We start from the raw sequence: 24206 nt of genomic DNA, 5'->3' as shown, positions 1-24206 counted from the left end.
AACCGGGACTTGATCCTGAATATATAATTATTGAAATCCATCGGTATAACCCTCGAGGGCCGGTTTAGCATAATCAAACCGGGGCTAAAAAGCTGTCCTTAAAACACAACTTGATCAAATAGCCATTAGCCCCCAAGTGCCAAGTTGAATACTTGTATTGAGCTTGGGACTTTGTAGTTGAGCAATATACAAAAAATTGAAGATACATTAGCCCCCAAGTATCAGGCATATAACTTTGTTTATGTGGTTGATACTTCAATTTCTTGTCTTGACTGTGAAAAACTTTAAAATGTCATCTGTATGCAGGCTGAGATTAAAATCAAGGAGGACCGAATTGCCGATTTGCAGGAGGCCCTGAAGACCCAGCAAGCTGAAACAGATAAAGCCAAGGAAGAATTAACCAGCGCTTTGAACACTGCTGAACGGCTGAAGAAATTTTTTAAGAAAGAGCGAGCTGACTGGGCCACTGATAAGGCCGGTTTAACCAAAAGAGCAGAAAATGCTGAAGCGGCCCTTAAACCGGTGGTAGATGAACTGACGGCTGTACAGCGGCAAATACACTCCATGACTGCTGCTATCTTTGGTAAGCTCCTTGTAACTTCTGTAATAAATTTGAATCTGCTGTATCATAAGTCCGGTTTGAGACCATTCCAATCCTTTTGTAGGCACATGTATTGGGCACTTAGGAAATGATGTTCGGAAGAAACTGAAAGCTGCCTACACCTTGATAGAACAATTGTACACTGGAGCCCAACGGATCATCAGCACAGCTTCTCACAACAATCTGGCGCCCTCTTTAATCCAGGACACTCTTAGCAAGTAGTCAATGCTTCCAGCCCGGATTGAGGAGCTGAAAAAATCCGCTGCCCGAACCGGAGCCATCAATGCCTTAATCCGGGCAAAGGCATGGGTGCCCGACTTTGATCCTGTGGAAGCAGCTCAAGGCTATCCCAGTCTGAAAGAAGACGGCTCTGAGTTCGACGAAGAAGATTTAAGGGCTATAAACCGTGCAGTGCGCCCTCTGGCTTGCCAGCTAGCTGAAGAGGCGGATTTGACGCATTATCAAGCGCAATACAATGATCAAAACAAGCGAGTGCCTGCCCCAACTGTTGAAGCGGAGAATCTGATTCCTCCAATCCGTAAGCACACTTACGCCCCTGACATTGAACCGTCTTCCCTGATCCATGAAGAAGCTGTTTTCCAAGCTTTAATGGGAATCGACTGGACCACTGTTGATTTCCAGCCAATGGGTAGAGACGAGGAAGCTGAAGGGGCGGAGGACGAGGAGCAAGCTTGAACCGGAAGCCGGTTTGAAGTGCTATTTGAAACATCCTTCTACAGAAACAACGATTTTGTTTGGGCACCATGCTGCCTTGTAATAGGATAGTGAAAACTTCTGCCTGGGATATGCCTTCGTGCATAAGTACTAAAGCTTCTGCTTGAAAAACTTTAATTCATATTTCCTGCAATCAGAAAAAAATTTGAACTTCGGTAGCGGTTATACCGCAGCCGGATTATGATCTTGATATGTGTATCAGAAATATAACAAACACATGATACACAAATACCTTCCATGTTTGGGTATAAAGCTGGTTTACCCAAGCCTGAAGCGGTGGTTTTATAAACCAATACCGTCAAAAAAGGGAGAAAGTAGCCCCCGTACAAACCGTGCTGACTTAATACAAGCCCCCTGGTTATTCCATGAGTGTAACAAGGAAAAGGTAAACCGGGAGACTCCTCCGGATTAGAAGGGGGATCAAAAATCATTGGCTGAACCGGAAAAAATATGCTTGTCGACATAAAGAAATCCAGCAAAAGCAAAAACGAACAAACCATGAAAACAAGATGGAAACGAAAGTAATGATAAAAACCATTCGCAAAAATATGCTATATTAAGCTGTTCAGATGGCCTTACCATGGTCGGACAGGATCAAGGCCCCCAATAGGGGTGACAATGATTCAAGTCAGCCAGGTCCCCAAATGACTCGTGGCATATATGCCAAATCAAGAGGCGTAGCAATGGCTCGGGCCCGACCATGCTCCCAAGTGATTTTGTGGCCTTAGGCCGACCAAGAGGCATTACTGGTTCAAACGTGACTCAGTCCCCAAATGATCTGGTGGCTGTCGCCTATCAAAGGGTGTTCGTTGGTTCGGACACGACCAAAGCCCCCAGTGATATTGTGGCCTTAGGCCGACCAAGAGGCATTACTGGTTCAAACTTGACTCAGTCCCCAAATGATCTGGTGGCTGTCGCCTATCAAAGGGTGTTCGTTGGTTCGGACACGACCAAAGCCCCCAGTGATATAAAACAAATGTCAAAGGGTAAACCAGAGGCCGCTTTAGACAGAACCACTCCGTGTAACCTCGCATGATGAGAAAGACAGAGACCCCGCTTCGGCTGAGGCTCCGGTTTGATATATCAAAGATAATATATACATTGTCATGATATGTACATAAATAGAGCCAATGGCTCAAGTATAGTAAGGCCGAAGATGAGCTATATTCCACGGTCTGTTGGTCTCCTCTTCTGATGTACGTGAGTCTTGATGCTCTCGAATATCAATCAGATAATACGACCCGTTGTGTAGATTCTTGCTGACTACGAAAGGTCCCTCCCAAGGTGGGGATAACTTGTGCATATCCGTTTGATCTTGGATGAATCGAAGCACCAAATCTCCTTCTTGAAAAGTTCTGGTTCTAACCGGGCGACTGTGATAGCGACGAAGATCTTGCTGGTAAATCGCCGAACGGGCAGCCGCTATATCACGCTCTTCGTCCAATAGGTCCAAAGCATCTTGTCGTGCTGTCTCATTATCTGCCTCAACATAAGCTGCCACACGAGGCGAATCGTGCCGGATGTCACTAGGGAGAACCGCCTCTGCTCCATAGACCATGAAAAACGGCGTGTATCCTGTGGACCGGTTTGGCGTAGTATTGATACTCCATAATACAGATGGCAGCTCTTCAACCCAACATCCTGGTGTTCTTTGTAATGGGACCAAAAGCCGGGGTTTGATGCCTCGCAAGATTTCCTGATTAGCTCGTTCTTCCTGTCCATTGGACTGGGGGTGTGCTACTGACGACACATCAAGTCAGATGTGTTCACGTTCACAGAACTCCTTCATAGCACCCTTGGATAAATTGGTATCATTATCAGTAATGATACTGTGTGGAAAACCAAACCGGAAAATCACCTTCTTGATGAACTGTACCGTTGTTGCTGCATCACACTTACTGACAGGCTCCGCTTCAACCCACTTGGTAAATTTGTCAACTGCCACCAAAAGGTGAGTTTTCTTATCCTTGGATCTTTTAAAAGGTCCAACCATGTCTAGCCCCCAAGTTGCAAACGGCCATGTTATTGGGATCATCCTCAACTCCTGAGCCGGCACATGAGCACGCCTTGAAAATTTCTGACATCCATCACACCGTTTAACCAAGTCCTCCGCGTCAGCATGAGCTGTCAACCAGTAGAACCCATGACGAAACGCCTTTGCAACCAGAGACTTTGAACCGGCGTGGTGCCCACAATCCCCTTCATGGATTTCTCTTAAGATTTCACAGCCTTCTTCAGGAGAGACACAACGTTGAAACGCCCCTGATACACTGCAATGATGTAATTCACCATTGACAATCGTCATAGACTTGGATCGCTGGACTATCTGCTTGGCCAGAATCTCATCCTCTGGCAGCTTCCCCCTTGTCATGTACGCAAGATAAGGAACTGTCCAATCCGGAATAACACGCAGGGCTGCCACCAATTGGGACTCCGGATCAGGAATGGCCAAATCCGCTTCACCTGGGAGCTTGACTGACGGATTGTGCAACACATCCAAAAAGACGTTAGGCGGGACCGGTTTACGCTGAGAGCCCAACCGGCTTAAAGCATCCGCCGCTTCATTCTTCCAACGGTCCACATGATCCACTTGATAACCCTTGAAACAACCTGCAATATTATCCACTTTCCGATGATATGCAGCCATGAGCGGGTCCTTAGAATCCCAAGTGCCAGACACCTGTTGAGCCACTAGGTCTGAGTCACCAAAACACTTGACCCGGCTTAAATTCATCTCTTTATCCATCCGCAGACCATGGAGCAAGGCTTCATACTCAGCTGCATTATTAGTACAATGGAACATTAAGCGGAGAACATAACAAAACTTATCACCTCGCGGGGAAGTTAATACGACTCCAGCCCCCGAGCCTTCCAATTGCCTGGACCCATCAAAATGAATAGTCCAATATGTGTGATCCGGCTTCTCCTCTGGTGCCTGTAATTCCGTCCAATCATTGATGAAATCAACAAGTGCTTGAGACTTCACGGCCGTCCGAGGCACGTACTTCAGACCGTGTGGCCCCAGCTCTATAGCCCACTTGGCAATCCGGCCAGTTGCCTCCCGATTCTGTATAATATCACCCAAGGGAGCTGAACTGACCACTATGATGGGGTGCCCTTGAAAATACTGCTTCAATTTTCGACTGGCCATAAAAACACCATAGACCAGCTTCTGCCAATGCGGATACCTTTGCTTGGACTCAATCAGCACCTCACTGATATAATAAACCGGCCGCTGAACCGGATATTCCTTGCCTGCCTCTTTGCGCTCTACCACAATAGCCACACTAACTGCCCGAGCATTAGCCGCTACGTATAATAATAGTGGCTCCTTGTCGACCGGAGCTGCAAGAACAGGCGGATTGGCTAACTGCCGCTTCAAATCCTCAAATGCCTCGTCAGCAGCTGTACTCCAGACGAAATTGTCTGTCTTCCTCAGCAGTTGGTACAAAGGGATAGCCTTCTCCCCGAGGCGGCTGATAAACCGGCTCAGCGCAGTGATTCGGCCCGCCAAACGCTGAACATCGTTGATACACTCTGGTTTAGCTAGAGATGTAATAGCCGTAATCTTCTCCGGGTTAGCCTCAATTCCTCTGTTAGACACCAAGAAACCCAACAACTTGCCTGCTGGAACACCGAAAACACACTTGGCCGGATTAAGCATCATCCTGTAAGCTCGCAAGTTGTCAAAGGTCTCCTTCAAATCATCCACCAGTGTCTCCTTCTGCCTTGATTTTACTACAATGTCATCTACATATGCGTGCACATTGCGGCCGATCTGCTCATGCAGGCAATTCTGTACACACCGTTGATAGGTGGCTTGGGCACTCTTGAGCCCGAAGGGCATAGATACATAACAGAAGGCTCCAAAGGGAGTGATGAATGCTGTTTTCTCCTGGTCCTTAACCGCCATCTTGATCTGATGATATCCAGAGTATGCATCCAAAAAACTCAAACGCTCACAACCCGCCGTGGCATCAATGATCTGATCAATACGGGGGAGGGCAAAAGGGTCTGCAGGACAGGCTTTGTTAAGATCTGTATAATCCACACACATATACCAAGTGTCGTTTTTCTTAAGAACCAGCACCGGATTAGCAAGCCACTTTGGATGGAACACCTCAATAATAAAACCAGCTGCTAAAAGCCTGGCCACTTCCTCTCCAATGGCTTTGCGTCTTTCTTCGTTAAACCGACGGAGGAACTGTTTCACCGGTTTATACTTAGGATCCACATTAAGAGTGTGCTCAGTGAGTTCCCTCGGTACACCTGGCATGTCAGATGGCTTCCATGCAAAAATGTCCCGATTCTCACGGATGAACTCGATGAGCGTGCTTTCCTATTTGGGATCCAGGTTGGCACTGATAGTGAACTTCTTGGATGAATCGCCGGGCACGAAGTCAACAAGCTTGGTCTCAGCTGCCGATTTGAACTTCAGATCTGAATCATGCTCTGTAGTTGGCTTCTTTAAAGGGGTCATATCCGCCGGATCGACATTGTCCTTATAATACTTCAACTCTTCCGTGGCACAGACCGACTCTGCGTAAGCCGCATCACCCTCTTCACATTCCAAAGCGATCCGACGGTTCCCGTGAACCGTTATCGTCCCCTTGTAACCCGGCATCTTGAGCTGTAAGTAGATATAACAAGGCCGCGCCATGAATTTGGCATAAGCCGGTCGCCCAAACAAGGCGTGATACGGGCTTTGGATCTTCACCACTTCGAAGCTCAATTTTTCCGACCGGGAGTCATGCTCGTCTCCAAAAGTCACATCTAGAGCTATTTTACCAACAGGATATGCAGATTTGCCTGGCACAACACCATGGAACACCGTATTTGATGGTCTGAGATCCTTGTCAGTTAGTCCCATGCGCCTGAATGTCTCATAATACAGTATGTTAATACTGCTTCCTCCATCCATGAGTACCTTGGTGAATTTATAACCCCCCACCTGAGGGTCCACCACTAATGCTAACTGACCCGGATTATCAACCCGGAGCGGGTGATCTTCTCTGCTCCACACGATGGGCTGCTCTGACCAGCGTAAGTAACGCGGTAAGGCCGGTTCAACAGAATTCACCGCTCGTTGGTGGAGTTTTCGGTCACGCTTATCCAAGCCCGTTGTGAAGACATGGTACTGCCCATTGCTCAACTGCTTCGGCTGGCTCTGATAGCCCGACGGCTGCTGCTGCTGCTGGCTCTGATAGCCTGACTGCTGCTGCTGCTACTGGCTGTTCTGATTGTTCTGGTAGTTGTGATCGCCCTGATTACGTCCTGAACCGGAAACCCCATCGTGATCCGCCCCGCTGAAACTGGATCCTGAACCGCCACCTGATTCGTGATCATACCGGAAAGCATTAGAGTTCTTGAACTCCTGCATGATGTAGCAATCTTTCCAAAGATGGCTAGTCGGTGCCTCCTTCGTCCCGTGCTTTGGGCAAGGCTGATTCAACAAATAGTTCAAACGGCTTGGACTAGGATTGGGAGCCCCGTTATGATTTGCCGGTTTACCTCTGCGCCGCTGCCCCCTGTCCTGTGCGTTAGTGTTAGCCACAAAGTCCACGCTGCCGTCCGCTTTGCGCTTGCCTCCGTTTCCATGACCCACTAGTTTATTCTGCTGCTGTCTGGAGTTGCTATCCTTCTTTCCCTTCCCTGCTTCATTATCATTAAGCTCGGGATCCTTGGTACTGTCCGAATCGGCATACTTCACTAGGGCAGCCATGAGGGTTCCCATGTCATTACAGAGTCGCTTCATGCGTCCCAGTTTCAATTTTAGAGGCTCAAACCGGCAGTTGCCTTCCAGAGTTAAGACCGCAGAGTCAGCATTAATCCTGTCAGACGAGTGCAAAATTTCCGAAACGCGACGCACCCAGTGGGTCGTTGATTCTCCTTCTTCCTGGACACAAGCCGCCAGGTCTACTATGGACTTGGGCTGCTTACATGTATCCTTGAAATTCTGTATAAACCGGCTCCGCAACTGGGCCCAAGAGCTGATAGAATTGGGCGGTAGGCTCTTTAACCAAGTACGAGCCGTGCCTTCGAGCATCATGGTGAAATATTTGGCACATGCAGCCTCATCCACATCCAGCATTTCCATGGCCATCTCATAACTCTCTATCCATGCTTCAGGGGGTAAATCAGCGGTATAATTCGGCACCTTGCGTGGGCCCTTGAAATCCTTAGGCAGGCGCACACTACGCAAAGCAGGGATCAAGCAAGGTACTCCCAGAGCGGATGTGATTCCTGGTCCGGCAAAGGTGGCAGAACGAACCGGTGTAAGTTGGCCCGCATTATCATGTGCTACTAACTCGGCCTCCCTTTGTGCCCGGGCCCGGTTCACCGCATCCCGAGCATCGACAACACCACCCGCCGGGTCATCACCACGGGCCGCTTCACGGCCGTGCGCGTTGCTTGATATGGCCGGTTCATCTATGCGCCTGCTGTAACTCCGGCTCGGACGGGGCGTAGAATGAATCCGATCACGGCTGTATGAGTATGCCTCCTGCTGCATCAGCGCGGTCCGGAGAAGCTCCTTAACCCGGCGCGTTTCTACTGCTTGCGGAGAATCCCCTTCGACCGGGATGGCCTCTAACCGTGCTGCGGCCGCAACAAGGTTTTCCATAGGATTCGAATAATGACCCGGGGGCGTCTGCACTGGTGGAGGCATCGCAATATTTTGTTGAGGGGGCTCCATCAGGCGAGGTTGGACCGTCGCTCCTGGCCCTGGCACCTCAATCCGGTTTGTCTCCTGGTACCGCGGTGGATTACTGGGTCCAGCTCCCGGAGTGTGAAAGAGATTTCGGGGGTCAAACCCTAACGGCAGGCGTGATCTGTGCTTTCGCTTTAAAACCTCCTGTGATGTATTCTGGTCAAGCATGAGTTTATAGGCCTATGCGTCCAAAGCGGCCCGCTCTGCGGCCATCCGGTCTTTTTCTGCTGCCAGATCCGCTTTGGCTTGCACGATCTGCTCTCTCACCTTCGCGATTTCTGCATTATGAGCATCTTGATCCGCCGGGTCATCCTCTGCCATAAGCGCGGCCAGTGCGTCAAACAGATCAGATAGAACTTGAACCGGCGGGCGCACAAGGCCTCCTGCCCCTGCTGCTGCTGCCGCTGCGGATCCGGAGAGCATTGCTGCGGCAGTCGAAGAATAATTCGCCGTCTGGGTGCCAGCCATGAATATTCCAACCCGGTTGATCTGGCCTGGGGGGTCCGGAATACTGTCGCCATCGGAACAACCCCTAACTTGATCGTCTTGCATCCGGTATAGCGACTCGGTCTCTCCGGTCGAGGACTCGTCGCCAGAATAGACGACAGTCTCGCTATCGCGCTCTGATTTGTCCTCATGCCCTCCTCCATAGATGACTCCAACGAAGGCACGCTTCATGGCCGGTTTAACCTGAGTAAAGCTCGCACGCTGAGCCGTCTCGACGGGGTTGGTGTAGATGTCCGGCTCAGGCCCAGGCTCACCGATCTTGCCGGTAACCATACTCAATTGAATCGGCCTCCGGACCCCATCCTGCATCATCGATGTAGATCCTGCCCCGACGACTCTTGGTCATCCGGCCCATCCTTTGAGCTTGCCCTCCAAGATCGTCAAACCATCATGCGATGGCCCAACGGTGGGTGCCAACTGTCGTGGATTTGTCACGGTAGATGTCCTAGCGAAAGGACTTAGTCGTGGAGCCATCGCTACGAGTTTACTTGAAGGGGTTAAAGCGGACACAAAGACACGTGGGGTTTATACTAGTTCGGCCCCTTCGATGAAGGTAAAAGCCTACGTCTAGTTGTGATAGAATTGATGTGGTCTCGATGGCTAGGGAGCAAACAAGCTTCGCCTAGGCCCGAGTTGTGGTTGTCCCTTGAACCACCGCCGGGTCGTCCCCTTATATACACGGGTGACGCCCGTCGGTCCATAGAGTCCCAGCCGGTTCATATTCGTATCCCGGTCGGTATCTCTCTATTCCTAACTTACAATACAAGCTATACATCAGGTCGGTTTTACTGATACAGATTCTAAACCGACTATAGGCCTTGGGCCTTCACCTGCTTATACCACTATGACGTTAACCCGGCCCAAGTAAGCCAGTTTACGCCCAGTGGTAATATCCCCAACACCTCCTGCGGCAAAAACGACATTCCGGACGACCTCATGCCGGATAAACCTATGGAGCAGAAGAATCTCCACGAGAGGCTCGTTGCAACTGCATGCAGCCTAAAAAAGGAGAAGCGGAAGCTAAAAACAGCGGAAGATGCACTCCGGATTAGATGGAGCAAAGTAATCAATACCGCAGATAAATACGGCGACAGTCGCCGGACTAAAAGCTATCCGAAAAGAAAGCTACTGCGTGAATTCGACGAAGAGGCTCTAGAGCCCTCGCATTCAAAAAATGAGAAAGCCACATGGTCGGATAGACGACCCCATAAAGCGGCAAGCGGAGCCGCACCTAAATCGGCATGCGACCCACTTAAGGATTCGCATCATGGCCCAGTCAGGTCCATTTATGGGCCAAGAAAGCAAGCTCTCGTAAGCAACGCTATGAAGCCATCATCAGAATCTGGCACACCCAAATACAGGGGCGTCGCACGCCCCCTATGTTTCACCGATGAGGTCCTGGACTATGAATTTCCAGAGGGATTCAAACCCGTAAACATAGAGGCATATGATGGAACAACAGACCCTGGAGTTTGGATCGAGGATTATATCCTCCACATACACATGGCTAGAGGAGATGATCTCCACGCCATAAAATATTTACCCCTTAAGCTTAAAGGGCCAGCCCGGCATTGGCTTAAAAGCCTTCCCGAAAACACAATTGGAAGCTGGGAAGAGCTCGAGGATGCTTTCCGAGCAAACTTTCAAGGGACCTATGTCCGCCCTCCGGATGCAGACGATCTTAGTCACATAACTCAACAACCCGGAGAATCAGCTCGGCAGTTCTGGAATAGATTCCTCACTAAAAAGAATCAGATAGTCGACTGTCCGGACGCCGAAGCCTTAGCAGCTTTCAGGCATAACGTTCGAGACAAATGGCTCACCAGACACCTCAGCCAAGAAAAGCCAAGAACAATGGCCGCACTAACAAGCCTCATGACCCGCTTTTGTGCAGGGGAGGACAGCTGGTTGGCAAGGTGCAGCCCGAGCGACCCAAGTACATCCGAAACTAGGGATGGAAACGGAAAACCGCGACGCACCAAGGACCGTCACTGGACTAAGGACAAAAGTCCAAAGAGCACGGCAGTCAATGCCGGATTCAAAGGCTCACGACAAAATCAGGCAAAATCGCCCCGCCAGGATAACAGGGACGATCCATCCAACCTAAATAAAATCCTGGACAGGATATATCAGATACACAGTACTCCCGGGAAGCCTACTAACCATACCCACAGAGACTGTTGGGTTTTCAAACAATCCGGCAGACTCAATGCCGAACACAAGGGGATCGACACACCAAGCGAAGACGAGGACGAACCCCAAAAGTAGAGCACCAGGAAACAAAAGAACTTCCCACAAGAAGTAAAAACAGTGAACTCACTTCACATAACTAAACATGCGGCGCCCGTAAAGGTACGCACCACACGGCCCATCCCCAAAGGGTCCTACCACTGGTTGTCAAAACCGATCATCTTCGATCAGCTAGATTATTCTAGAAATATCAAGAATGTAGGCTGGACTGCCTTGATACTCGATCTAATAATTGGCGGACTCCAGTTTTCAAATGTCCTTATGGACGGCGGCAGTGGGCTAAACCTGATATATCAGGATACAATCCAGCACATGGGGATAAACCCAGCAAGAATCCGCCGCAGCAAAACCTCCTTTCAAGGGGTAATACCTGGTCCGGACACCCATTGTATGGGTTTCCTCCGGCTCGAAGTCATATTCGGCTCTGCCAATAACTTCCGTCGTGAAAAGCTGACCTTCCATATCGTCCCGTTCTCAAGTCTCTATCAAGCACTACTGGGACGCGAAGCTTTCGCTTGCTTTAATGCAATACCGCATTATGCATCTCTTACGCTTAAGATGCCCGGTCCATGAGGCATCATCTCTTTGAAGGGGAAGCACTAAAGTGCGCCTCCCCAAGTAGAGGACTGTGCGGCCGCTTTGACAGCCCCACAGCAAAATGGCCTCACCAGCCAAAAAACTTCGAAATAGGACATTCAAGACCACGAACGTGGATAGACGAGTTCGGTGCAAATTCATCATTGATGCAGGCCTAGTGGCCATATAATCCTGCACTAGGGGCTCCACGCATATACAATAAGAGACAATAAAGCTCAATCTTATATATTTTACTTTATACTTTGTTTATTTTAAACCTTTTTGGCACGACCCGTTTTCAACTCAGTTCCTCTCTTCTACAGATGAACGTCGTGCGAAGCCCGTCCAGGATACGACACAATGGAGACACAGGCGCAGACGTGCAGTAGGGACCCGTCCTAAAGGATTCTTTTTAGATTAAGACCCTGCGTAAACCTTTTTTACTGTCTCTTGTTGCTACACATCCCCTGTTTTTTTCTGATATAACCAAGGAGGAGGCTTGCGTCTTGGCATGTGGCCACGTCAGAATTTTTGCACGTACCTGGATACTAGGGGCTTTTTTAATAAAGAGTGTTGTTTCGCCCGCACTCATGAAGACCGAACACCTTAGGGAGTGTTCGGCATCATGAGTTTTGGCATTATATGCATCAGCTCCGAATCATGTCTTTGGTCAAATGTTGGGTTGCCCGGCTCCTGAGTTCGGCTACCTTACGTTCCGCTCTATCGGCTAAGGTAGCACCAGGAGAACTACTGCGATTGTGCCCCGGTTCGGCCGGGCGAGCACCTCAATAGAGAAAGCTGAAAACTGACTGTCATGATGTAGCGTGAGACTGGTCAGCCACTTGGTGACCTATCGGAATCTATCAGATTCCTTCGCTTTAACGAAGGGCCGCTTCCCGGTCAGGCACATATGCGCCCCGAACTCGGACGGGCGCAGTTGCCACCAAGGGGCTACCTAAATAGTCTCACTGTCAAACTCCTATGGCTAAGTGAAAGTGTTATAGCATGATAGTCCGGTTGCCTGGCCCGCTGCGCTATCACCTCCTTTGTAGGACCAAGACGTTGGGTTAAGTGTGAAAATGCGTCTTCTGTGAGCACCCCCGCACTATGTGCGTGGGGGCTGAAGCCAACGACTACCATCTTTCAGATTATATATATATATATATATATATATATATATATATATATATATATATATATATATATATATATCTATCTATCTATCTTAAAACGGCCGCACATGAGGTGTTCCCAATACTTGGAGGCACAAGTATAAAAAAGGCCACTACAGTTTATCAAAATATTACTTTATAATTACATATGCTATCATAACATAGCATCTTTCGGGCACTGCATCTCTATTACACGTGCGCCTTCAAGAACTTCCTGAAAATAGTGCTCGGAGGGTACTCGGCTTTTGTCCGAATCTCGGGACGCAACAACCGTGGTCTCCATCTCTGCCCAGTATGTCTTAACACGGGCAAGAGCCATCCTAGCGCCCTCTATGCATGCTGAACTCTTCATTGCATTTATACATGGCACCGCGTTAAGGAATTGCTGCACTAAGCTGAAATAACTATTCGGCTCCGATCTCCCCGGCCACAGGTGACCCATGACGTACTTCATGGCAAGTCCAGACAACCTATTCAGTTCGGCCCATTGAGCCAAACGATCATCCACTGCCAGTGGATGCTCTGGATTGTGAAACTGCGACCAGAAAAGCTTTTCCACTTCGCGATCTTTCTGATCTCAAAAGTGTTCGGTCGCATCAGCAGCACTCGCTGCCAAGTCCAGATAGGTATCTTCCACACTCCACATCCGGTCCAACGGAGCAAACTTCGGATCGCAAAATTTCCTTCGTAGCATAAAGGGCTTTCCAGCCGCAATCTATTCAGCCTGACTCAGCTCCTCCTTCGCAGCTCTCATCGCAGAGCGCGCGTCCTTGGCATTGGCAACGGCCTTCTCTAAGTCCGTCTATTTCGCCTGGTCTTCTTTTTCAAGAAGTCTGCAACGGTCTGTAGCGCTTTTTAACTTTTCGGCCATCTCGGCCATCTCTTCCTTGCTTAGGCAATGAGCAGCCTGTTCGGCTCTCAGCTCTTCAAGGGCTTTCCTGGTGGCCGCATCACTTTCGCTGGCTTGTTCTTTAGCTCGGGCAAGTTCTGCCCCCAAGACTCTCCACGGCGGCTGCACCATCTGCGTCAAGCACACACATCATAAGACATAGGCATAAAACTGTTCTTACCTGATGCCGCCCGAGGAATTACATACCTTGAGCCTCATCAAGCCGCTTATTGACAAGCGTGATGTCAGCATCTGCCACATCCAGTTGCCGCTTTAGTTCGGGAAAATCGTCAGTTCGGCTCGATTCCGACACCCTGCCGCCTACATTCAAAGGCGACATCTTAGACCTGGGATTATGATCCTCCACGTGCCGTCATTTCTTGACGACGCGCAGAGTCTCAGAGGCTACTATATACACAGGGCGCATCTTATTTATGCGCAACTGACAAAAGTATACATTATCTAATGTACCTCGAAACCCGTCAGTAAAATTTTGACGGCCTCATACAATCCGCTCTCTACGGATGAAATCCTTTCAATCACCGTGCCCATCAATGCGCGGTGCTCCTCTGAGATAGAAGCTCGCCCCAGCAGAATCTTTAGCTCCTCCGGCCGAGCACCAGACGGTGCCGGGCTCGTCCCATGACCTCTTTCGAAGGCCGGACACGGAGAACCTCGGGGGGCCGCATAGCTACCTTCCGCCCCTGCCGGATTCGGAGAAACCCTCTGCGACGACACCTCAGGGTCGCCCGCGTCGCTAGGCGGCACGGCAGGGGGAGGCGTCCCTCTCTCCATCATCTCCGGAAGGAGATCCCCCGAAGACGAGCTCTGCTGAGAAGGGCTGAGGTCCGAGCTACAAGGTAAAGGTTTGGTTAATCTTCTCAGATATAAATCAAGGATTTCCCTCATCCCTCAAAATGAAAATCTTTCTCCACTTACGGCTCGCTGGAGAGCTGATCCCCTTGAGGGCGTAGTCCGGCCGAGGGACTCCCTGGCGTCGGACCCTCTGACGAGGATTTTCTCCCCCGCTTTGAGGCCATGGTTTCCGGGTCATCAGAGGCGGCTCGCTTCTTCCCCTTAGGAGAGGAATTGTCGGTTCCTCCCTTCGGAGCAGCCTCCTTCGGGGAGGCCATAGCTTCCTTGTCCTCCCCCTCCAAAGGCATTATCTCCAGCATCCTGACCAGGACGGGATCCGGCCTGGTTTCAGGAAGGGGATCCAGACACCTGATCAACTTTGCCTTCTCTATCCACTCCTGTTTAAAAGGACGGCTCTTTTAGGGGCAAGATTATGACAATTATACGGATAGAAGGTCCGGGCACAAGTTTGCTTACTTGAGTATCCGGGCGATTGCAGCTTAGGCTTGCGTCCTCGGTTAAATATGGACACATCTCTTGTGATCCGAAGAACAGTCTATACATCTCCGCGGGCGTTGCGCCCATAAAGTTCTGGAGAGCTCGCGGTCCCTCTAGATTAAACTCCCACAGGCGAAGGGGGCGACGTTTGCCGGGCAATATTTGACGAATCAGCATGACCTGCGTCACCTTGACCAAGCTGAGGTCTCCTTCCAAGAGGTCCTTAATTCGGCCCTGTAACAAGGGCACGTCTTTGGGCAAACCCCAATCCAACCCTCTGTTAACCCATGACGCTAGCCGTGGTGGGGGACCCAGGCGAAAGGCAGGAAGCGCCACCCACTTGGTGCTCCGGGGAGTGGTGATATAAAACCACTCTCGTTGCCACAAACCTAGCTCCTCTTGAAAAGAGCCCTCGGGCCATGGAGCATCATCATTTTTGCTTATAACAGCGCCTCAGCACTCTGCGTGCCGTCCCTTGATCATCTTCGGCTCCACTTTGAAAGTCTTGAGCCATAATCCGAAGTGAGGGGTAACACGGAGGAATGCTTCACATACAACGATAAACGAGGAGATATGGAGGATGGACTCCGGAGCTAAGTCATGGAATTCCAGCCCGTAATAAAACAGCAGTCCCCTCACAAAAGGATCCATCGGGAAGCCTAACCCCCGAAGGAAGTGAGACACGAACACTACGCTCTCACCGGGCTGGGGACTGGGGATAGCCTGCCTTTGAGCAGGCAACCTGTGCGAAATTTCGGCGGTCAAGAACTTAGCCTCTCTCAACTTTAGCACGTCCTCCTCTGTGAGGGAGGAGGGCATCCATCGGCCTTGAAGGTCGGAACCGGACCTTGTCGAAGGTCTGAGGCGCCCGGAGTCTGGAGCCTAGGTTGTTGGGACTCGAGGCGACGGGCGAACTTGTTTTGGGATTGGAGAAAAGGAGTAAGGCCCTGGTCTCTTTATAAGAGGTTGAATACCAGGAGCCCTCCCCGTAACCGTTTGGGACTCGCCTTTAGTCGAGAAAGCATGCTAACCGGCACGATTGGGTTACCCACGTCCGTATTGATGAGAATCCCATAAAAGGGGGGTACACGATCTCTGCTTTGACAAGACGTGCCAAGGAAACTGCCTCGCAAAACACGCTGGGGTGGAAAAGTGAAAACGATTCGAGTAAAGGATTTGGCTATAGTGTGATGACGCACTGCGGAATACGTCAGCAGATTTGATTTGTGTTAATATCATTCTCTCTATGGCAATATGTGGAAGCTTATTTTGCAAAGCCGGACACTACTCTTGGTGTTTACAATCTTCTATGAATGACTTGGAGGAGGAACCCGCCTTGCAATGCCGAAGACAATTTGCGCGCCGGACTTGTCGTCATTAAAGCCTGGTTCAGGGGCTACTGAGGGAGTCCTGGATTAGGGGGTGTTCGGGTAGCCGGACTATACCTTCAGCCGGACTCCTCGACTATGAAGATACAAGATTGAAGACTTCGTCCCGTGTCCGGATGGGACTTTCCTTGGCATGGAAGGCAAGCTTGGCGATTCGGATATTCAAGATCTCCTACCATTGTAACCGACTCTATGTAACCCTAACCCTATCCAGTGTCTATATAAACCGGAGGGTTGTAGTCCGTAGGCAATCAACTCCATATACAACAATCATACCATAGGCTAGCTTCTAGGGTTTAGCCTCCTTGATCTCGTGGTAGATCTACTCTTGTACTACCCATATCATCAATATTAATCAAGCAGGACGTAGGGTTTTACCTCCATCAAGAGGGGCTGAACCTGGGTAAAACATCGTGTTCCCTGCCTCCTGTTACCATCCAGCCTAGATGCACAGTTCGGGACCCACTACCCGAGATCCGCCGGTTTTGACACCGACACACGCCAATTGAATTACCAGGTACTTTCGTTTCTTGGTAACGATACTAATGTTCATGAGAATATGATGTTGCCTAAATTAGATACATGTTTTGCTTACAAATGAAGGGCCTAGCTTGGACAAGAAAGATGAACCTTGGAGCAAGTTCATGCATGGAGATAATGGCATGCACGAGGGGAACAAGAACGGAGTTACAAGTGATGATTCCTGGACTTTGAAGCCACAATAATGATTGCATGATGCCTTGGATGAAATATACAAGTTGCCATGTCATAAATTTCATCCAGAGGCTATTCTAGGTGCTGCATCACCTTATTATTGGGCCATGCCCATGTACTTTCCAAATACTTGATTATGGGCTGTTTTTAGAGTCCGTATGTGTGGGGAAACAAGAGTTAGTGTTGGTTTCGGACCCCTCCATGGGCCACGAAATTAGCCCTTAGGGCATTGTTTAGACTTTGGGTTTTGTTTAGATTACAGGTTTGCCATAGCTGCACCATCACATACTTCACTTGTGTTCAATGACCAGACCAAGACGTCACAGAACCCCAGATTGCAATCTCAGTTTCTTGCTTGTTCTTCATTTGTGCGTAGGAAATAGACCCTCATGGTCAGGTTGATCATGCTCTCGCGTGGTCATTAACCCCTCCGAAGTTGGCTTAGCGATTGCTAAGGCGCGGCGTCTTCGCACGTTCATAGTCGAATCGTCAAAGTCGACTCCCACAGAAAACAATATCTATCTCATCGAAACATCAGGACACCTTCGCCTCTATCAATGGCTACCCTGGGGCGCTTAATCTCTAAGTTCGGCAAGTGCGCTTTGTCGTTCTTCAAGCTCAACAAGTGAACGGGCCCCTTCGAGTGGACCCCTGAGGCGGACACGACCTTTGAAGGTCTCAAGAGATTCCTCATGAGCCTGCCCATCATGGTTGCGTCGCGCTCCCGCGAGCCGCTGCTCGTCTACTTGGCGGCCACCCCTAGACGGCTAGCATCATGCTCATGCCGTTATGGGAGGAGAGGATCGACGCCAAAAGAGGACCTTCCAAGCCTCGCGAGCCATCGGACCCTCGTGAGCCTTCTGAGCCTTGTGAGCCCGCCGAGCCTCGTGGTCCTCCGAAGCACGACGACCCCCCTCTCCCCATGGGCCTCTCGAGCCCCATGCGCCACCCCATGAGCAAGCTGCCGTCACAACCACATGCCTCATTGAGCACTGTGTGTACTTCAGCAACATGGTGCTGACGGATGCGCGCGAGCGCTACCCCATGGAGCAAAAACTCCTTCTCGCACTCCTAGTCAGTTATGCCCTCGATGCGCCTATATCTCCTACGTGTCGAAGAACGACTTAGAGGCATAACCGCATTGAAAGCAATGTCGCAAGTAAGGTAATCTTCACAACAACCCATGTAAATAGATAAAAGGGGAAAAGGTACATAGTTGGCTTACACTCGCCACGTCACACAAATACATGAATAACATTACAATCATCCAATACACTCATGGTCCGACTACGGTACCAAAATAAAGATCAACCCCCACATGCGACACGGTCCCCGATCGCCCCAACTGGGCACCACTACTGATCATCTGGAAAAGACACATAGTAACGGCGAGAGTCTTCATCGAACTCCCACTTGAGCTCAAGCGCATCGTCTAGAACTGTATCATCGGTCCCTGCATCTGGTTTAGGAAGTAAACTGTGAGTCACAGGGACTCAGCAATCTCACACCCTCGCGATCAAGACTATTTAAGCTTATAGGTAAGGCAAGGTATAATGTGGAGCTGCAGTAAGCATCTAGCATATATGGTGGCTAACCTATTCGCAAAAGAGAGCGAGAAGAGAAGGCAAACCACGAACGAACAAATATGATCAAGAAGTGATCCTAGAATAACCTACGTCAAACATTACTCCAACACCGTGTTCACTTCCCGGACTCCGCCGAGAAGAGACCATCACGGTTACACACGCGGTTGATTCATTTTAATTAAGTTAAGTTTCAGGTTATCTACAACCGGACATTAACAAATTCCCATCTGCCCATAACCGCGGGCACGGCTTTCGAAAGTTCAAATCCCTGCAGGGGAGTCCCAACTTAGCCCATCACAAGCTCTCACGGTCAACGAAGGATATTCCTTCTCCTGAGACATTCCGATCAGACTCGGCATCCCGGTTACAAGACATCCTCGACAATGGTAAAACAAGTCCAGCAACACAGCCCGAATGTGCCGACAAATCCCGATAGGAGCTGCACATATCTCGTTCTCAGGGCACACTCAGATAAGCAATCCGTACAACTAAAACCAGCCCTCGAGTTTCCCCGAGGTGGCGCTGCAAGGGGCTCTAGTTTGGACCAACACTCAGAGGAGCACTGGCCCGGGAGGGGGGGGGGGTTTAAATAAAGATGACCCTTGGGCTCCGGAAACCCAAGGGAAAAGAGGCTAGGTGGCAAATGGTAAAACCAAGGTTGGGCATTGCTGGAGGAGTTTTATTCAAGGCAAACTGTCAAGGGGTTCCCATTATAACCCAACCGCGTAAGGAATGCAAAATCCGGGAACATAACACCGATATGACGGAAACTAGGGCGGCAAGAGTGGAAAAAACACTAGGCAAAAGGCCGAGTCTTCCACACTTTACCAAGTATATAGATGCATTAAGATAAACAAGATAATATGGTGATATCCCAACAATAAACAATGTTCCAAACAAGGAACGATCTCCAATCTTCACCTGCAACTAGCAACGCTATAAGAGCGGCTGAGCAAAGCGGTAACATAGCCAAGCAACGGTTTGCTAGGACATGGTGGGTTAGAGGTTTGACATGGAAATTTGGGAGGCATGATAAACAAGTGGTAGGTATCGTAGCATAGGCATAGCAAAAGAGCGAGCATCTAGCAAGCAAATATTGACGTGATTTCGAGGGTATGATCATCTTGCCTGCTAAGTTGTCAGAGTTGACTTGATCCTCATAAGCGAACTCAACGGGCTCCTCGTTCATGAACTCGTCTCCCGGATCTACCCAAACATGAACAATAAGCAAACGGAACATAATCAACCACGTGCAATGCTCAAACAACATGATGCAAACATGGTATGATATGCGGGATGCGGTATGTGATGCATATGCAAGATTTGACAAGGAATGATAGAACCTGGCCTCATCTTGGAAATCCAAGAGTGCCACTGGAAAGATGAGGTGATTTCAGTTGAAATCGATATAAAGATCACCAGAATCGGATGCACGGTTTGGAAATGGCAAACAAAACAAATATGGCACCGGTCTGCGATAATCAGCAAGTGACCAACTACATGCATCAAGATAAATATTCTACAGCACTCAAACATGACAACAAAATACATGGCAGGGATCCACTCATGATTCCTGACAAAAGATGAACATTGAGCTACGGCTTATTCATCCATTAACAGGTTCAAACAAGCATGGCAAAAATGCAAATGATAACAGGTTTCAGACTTAGTGAAATTAACACAAGTCTGGAATTTATCATCAGGAAGCACACGTCAGAGCATGAAAACTACATGCTATAGGAACTTAACATGGCAAAGCAAGGCATGGCATGAAGCTACTCAAAGCACTTAACAAATGCCCCTTACTGACCTTGAGCCAAAAGGGATCATAAAATACAATTGCAAGCATGTGAACGTGGCAAAAACATAAACAGATTCAGACTTGGAGAAAAACTGGAACATGCAAATTAGTTAACGAGTAGGCATGTTTACGAGCTCGATGCACTCACTACAGAGCATGGCATGACAAACTAAGAATACACCCATCAAGAAGACATGGCATAGAAGCTAGACATGGCAAGAACAACAACATAGCATGCACGGATCAATAGCAACGTCCTCGGCAAAATCGCTAAACATGTCAACAATCTGCCAGGATTCACTTTATAGCAAAAGTAGAGTTCGATTGACTCAAGATAGGTTGCTCCATAAATGCAAACAAAGACATGTATGGATAGAGCACCACAATGTTAACAAATCATCCTTACTGATCATCCTCAAAAGAGGCACAGATCAGTAGGAAACAACATGAACATATGGCATAACGACAAAATCAGGACAAGGACTGAAATTCAAAGTCCCTGAAATCAGCATTACCGATTACGCTACTTTGCAAGCTTGTGCTAGTCACCACAAATATCACAAAAATACATGGCAAGCACCTCTGTAAAGAAGGCATAGCATATAACAAAACACATGTAGAGCTCAGGATCATAGCATGCACATATTAATCATGGCAAAAATGATAAAATGCCATTTGCTGAAACAGATCTGACAAATTCATCACATAGCCCTCTTCCAACAGCATTTCGGGCATCAAGATGAGCTCAAATGAAAATGTTGCAATGAGATGAAATGATGTACACATCGAGACGAACATTTTGATATGCTACACGCATAAATCGGAGCTACGGATGCAGAGTTATAGCATGCCAAAGTTTGCAAAAAAAATACGAGGGAGGAAGGGAAAAGGTCAACCCCAGATCTAGGGTTCGTCCAGCGCGCCAACCGAGGCGGCCGGATCTCTCGCCGGAGAGCACGGGGAGCCGCCGCAGTAGCTGGAAACACCGGATCCGGCCGGTGGGAGGCCGGAGAGGTCACCAGCGAAGGAGGTAGGCGGCGGAGCTCGTCGGAGTGGCGACGGCGGTGGCCGGGCGGCGCGGCAAGGTCCGAAGAGGATGGCGGTGAGGTCAGACGTCGCCACCGGCGAGGGACGCGGCGGCCGGCGAGGTGGCCCGTGGCGGCGCAATGGAGAGGACGGCGGCGTGCTGAGGTAGGCGGGAGGCGCGGTGAGCCCCTGGCGGCTCGGGCGTGGACGGCGGAGCTTCGGGCCGGGAGGGCCCCGCGCGGGCTCCCCAGGCCGGAGCGGTGGGAGGCGGCACAGGTGACACGTGGCAGGCGGCGAATGGCGGCGGCGGGATGTTCGTTAGGCGACGGACGTGTCCGGCGGTGGCGAGAGCAAACTTTTTAGGGTTAGGGTAGAATGATCCACGAATTTCGGAGGAGGGGCTAGTTTTATAGATAGAGGGAGCTAGGAAGCTCCAAATGAGGTGCGGTTTTCGGCCACGCGATCGTGATCGAACGCTCTAGATGATGGAGAGGGTTTAGGTGGGTTTTGGTCCAAATTAGAAGGGTGTTGGGCTGCAACACAAACAAGGCCTTCTCGGTCCCTCGGTTAACCGTTGGAGTATCAAACGAAGTCAAAATGGCACGAAACTTGATAGGCAGTCTACTGGTAGTAAACCAAGGCCGAATGACAAGTCTCGGTCCAATCCGGAAATGTTTACCCGCCACACACGAAAAGAGGTACAAAGGGGCACCGCGGGAGATAGGAGCGCCGAAATGCAAAACGGACAATGGGGAAAAATGCTCGGATGCATGAGACGAACACGTATGCAAATGCAATGCACATGATGACATGATATGAGATGCATGACAAAGGAAGCAACACACGGAGACAAAAACCCGAACCCAAGGAAAATAAAATAACTTAGTGCCAGAAACGGCAAGAATTGGGATACAGATAAAGTAAATTACATCCGGGGTGTTACATAGTCACCTCTAGGAAGCTGTGCCACTACTTTCAAGGCCACCCCATGCTACTTCCTAAGCTTGCGTCGATTTTTTCCTTGAAGACGAAACGGTGATGCGGCAAAGTAGAGATAGAGGCACAAGAAAGTCCCCACTATATGCACCTGCACAAACGAACAAACACTTGCACATAACGCGAAAAAGGGGTTGTCAATCCCTTCACGGTCACGAACAAGAGTGAGATCTAAAAGAGATAGGTATAAAATATAAATAAAAGAGCAAACTAAAGTAAATGTAAATAAATTGCGGCAAGGTATTTTTGGGTTATAGATTTGAAAATATATGATGGAAATAGACCCGGTGAGGGAGTCCTGGACTAAGGGGTCCTTGGGCGTCCGACCTATTGGACATGGGCCGGACAGTTGGGCCGTGAAGATACGAAGACCGAAGACTCTGCCCATGTCCGGATGGGGCTCTCCTTGGCGTGGAAGGCAATCTTGGTGACCAACTATGAATATTCCTTTCTCTGTAACCAACCTTGTGTAACCCTATATCCCTCCCGTGTCTATATAAACCAGAGGGCTAGGTCTGTAGATACCCCCGAATAATAATAGCCAGACTAAACTTTTAGGGTTTAGCCATTACGATCTCGTGCTAGATCAACTCTTGTAATACTCATATTCACAAAGATCAATCAAACAGGAAGTAGGGTATTCCATCCACAAAGAGGGCCCGAACTTGGGTAAACATTGTGTCCCCCGTCTCCTGTTACCATCGATCCTAGACGCACAGTTCGGGACCCCCTACCCGAGATCCGCCGGTTCTGACACCGACATTGGTCCTTTCATTGAGAGTTCCACTGTGCCATTCTCAAAAGGCTTCATGGATCCTTCAATCATCTACAACGATGCCGTCCAAGGAGAAGTCATCCACCCCGGACAGATCTTCGTGTTCGGCGGCTTTGCACTGCGGGCCAACTCGCTTGGCCATCTGGAGCAGATCAAAAGCTATGTCCCGGCCACCAGCTCGGATTAGGAAGCTTGAGCTACGTCGCAGATATCCGTGGAGACTTGATCTTCGACGGATTCGAAACCACGGTAGTCGCTCTCAGCCACCACGATGAACATGACATAGATCTGTCATCGGGCCATACCCAGGAAATTGCACCTGAAACCGCTCTGGCCTTAGATCCGGAGCAGGTTGCGCCATCCGAGGATAGGAAGCTCAACCCCGCCATGGAAGCCGCAGATGCCACGGTGTTGGAGCCGCACACAGACTTAACCTCAAGTAACATCTATGTCACCAGAGCTACGGACTCGTTTTCGGTTATAAGTTCCGAACTATGTGCGTCCGCGCATGTCGAGCATGATCGGTCATCGATCGCCAAATTCAGCGCCTAGGACATCTTTCGGCACTCGCCTCTAGGCGACGTGCTAAACTCGTTAAGAGCACTATCTTTAGTGGGAGGCTCACAGCCGGATTGTGTCCGGCTCGAACCGGAGGCTGATGATGAAGAATTTCACTTCCCTCCCACCGCCCACCTCATAGCCACTCTCTAAGACTTAATTGACATACTTGATTATGGCTCCTACGACATCGACGGTATGGACAACGATGCCGAAGAAGAAGAGGCCCAGAACCCATCGTTCACCGGACGCTGGACGACCACTTCCTCGTATGATGTATACATGGTGGATGCACCAAAGGAGAATAGCGGTGATGACAAGGAGGATCCAGCTGAGGATAAACCTTCCGAGATACAATCAAAGCATCAGTGTCAGCGACGCCGCTCTAAGTCACGCCGCAGTAAAGACAACAACACTGGCACAGGAGAGGGAAACACTCCGGAAGGTGCCAAAGACAACGAAGACCCCGTTGACGCAGCTACTGAACAGGATGAACGGGAAGATGGGCAGGTCAGCCCTGTTCAATAGGCCACGCACGAAGAATTGAAGGACGGTAGTTATCTTCCGCTA

This window comes from Triticum aestivum, chromosome 4A (genome assembly GCF_018294505.1).
Source record: "Triticum aestivum cultivar Chinese Spring chromosome 4A, IWGSC CS RefSeq v2.1, whole genome shotgun sequence".
Classification (NCBI taxonomy): Eukaryota; Viridiplantae; Streptophyta; class Magnoliopsida; order Poales; family Poaceae; genus Triticum; species Triticum aestivum.
Note: the sequence above shows the minus strand (reverse complement) of the source record.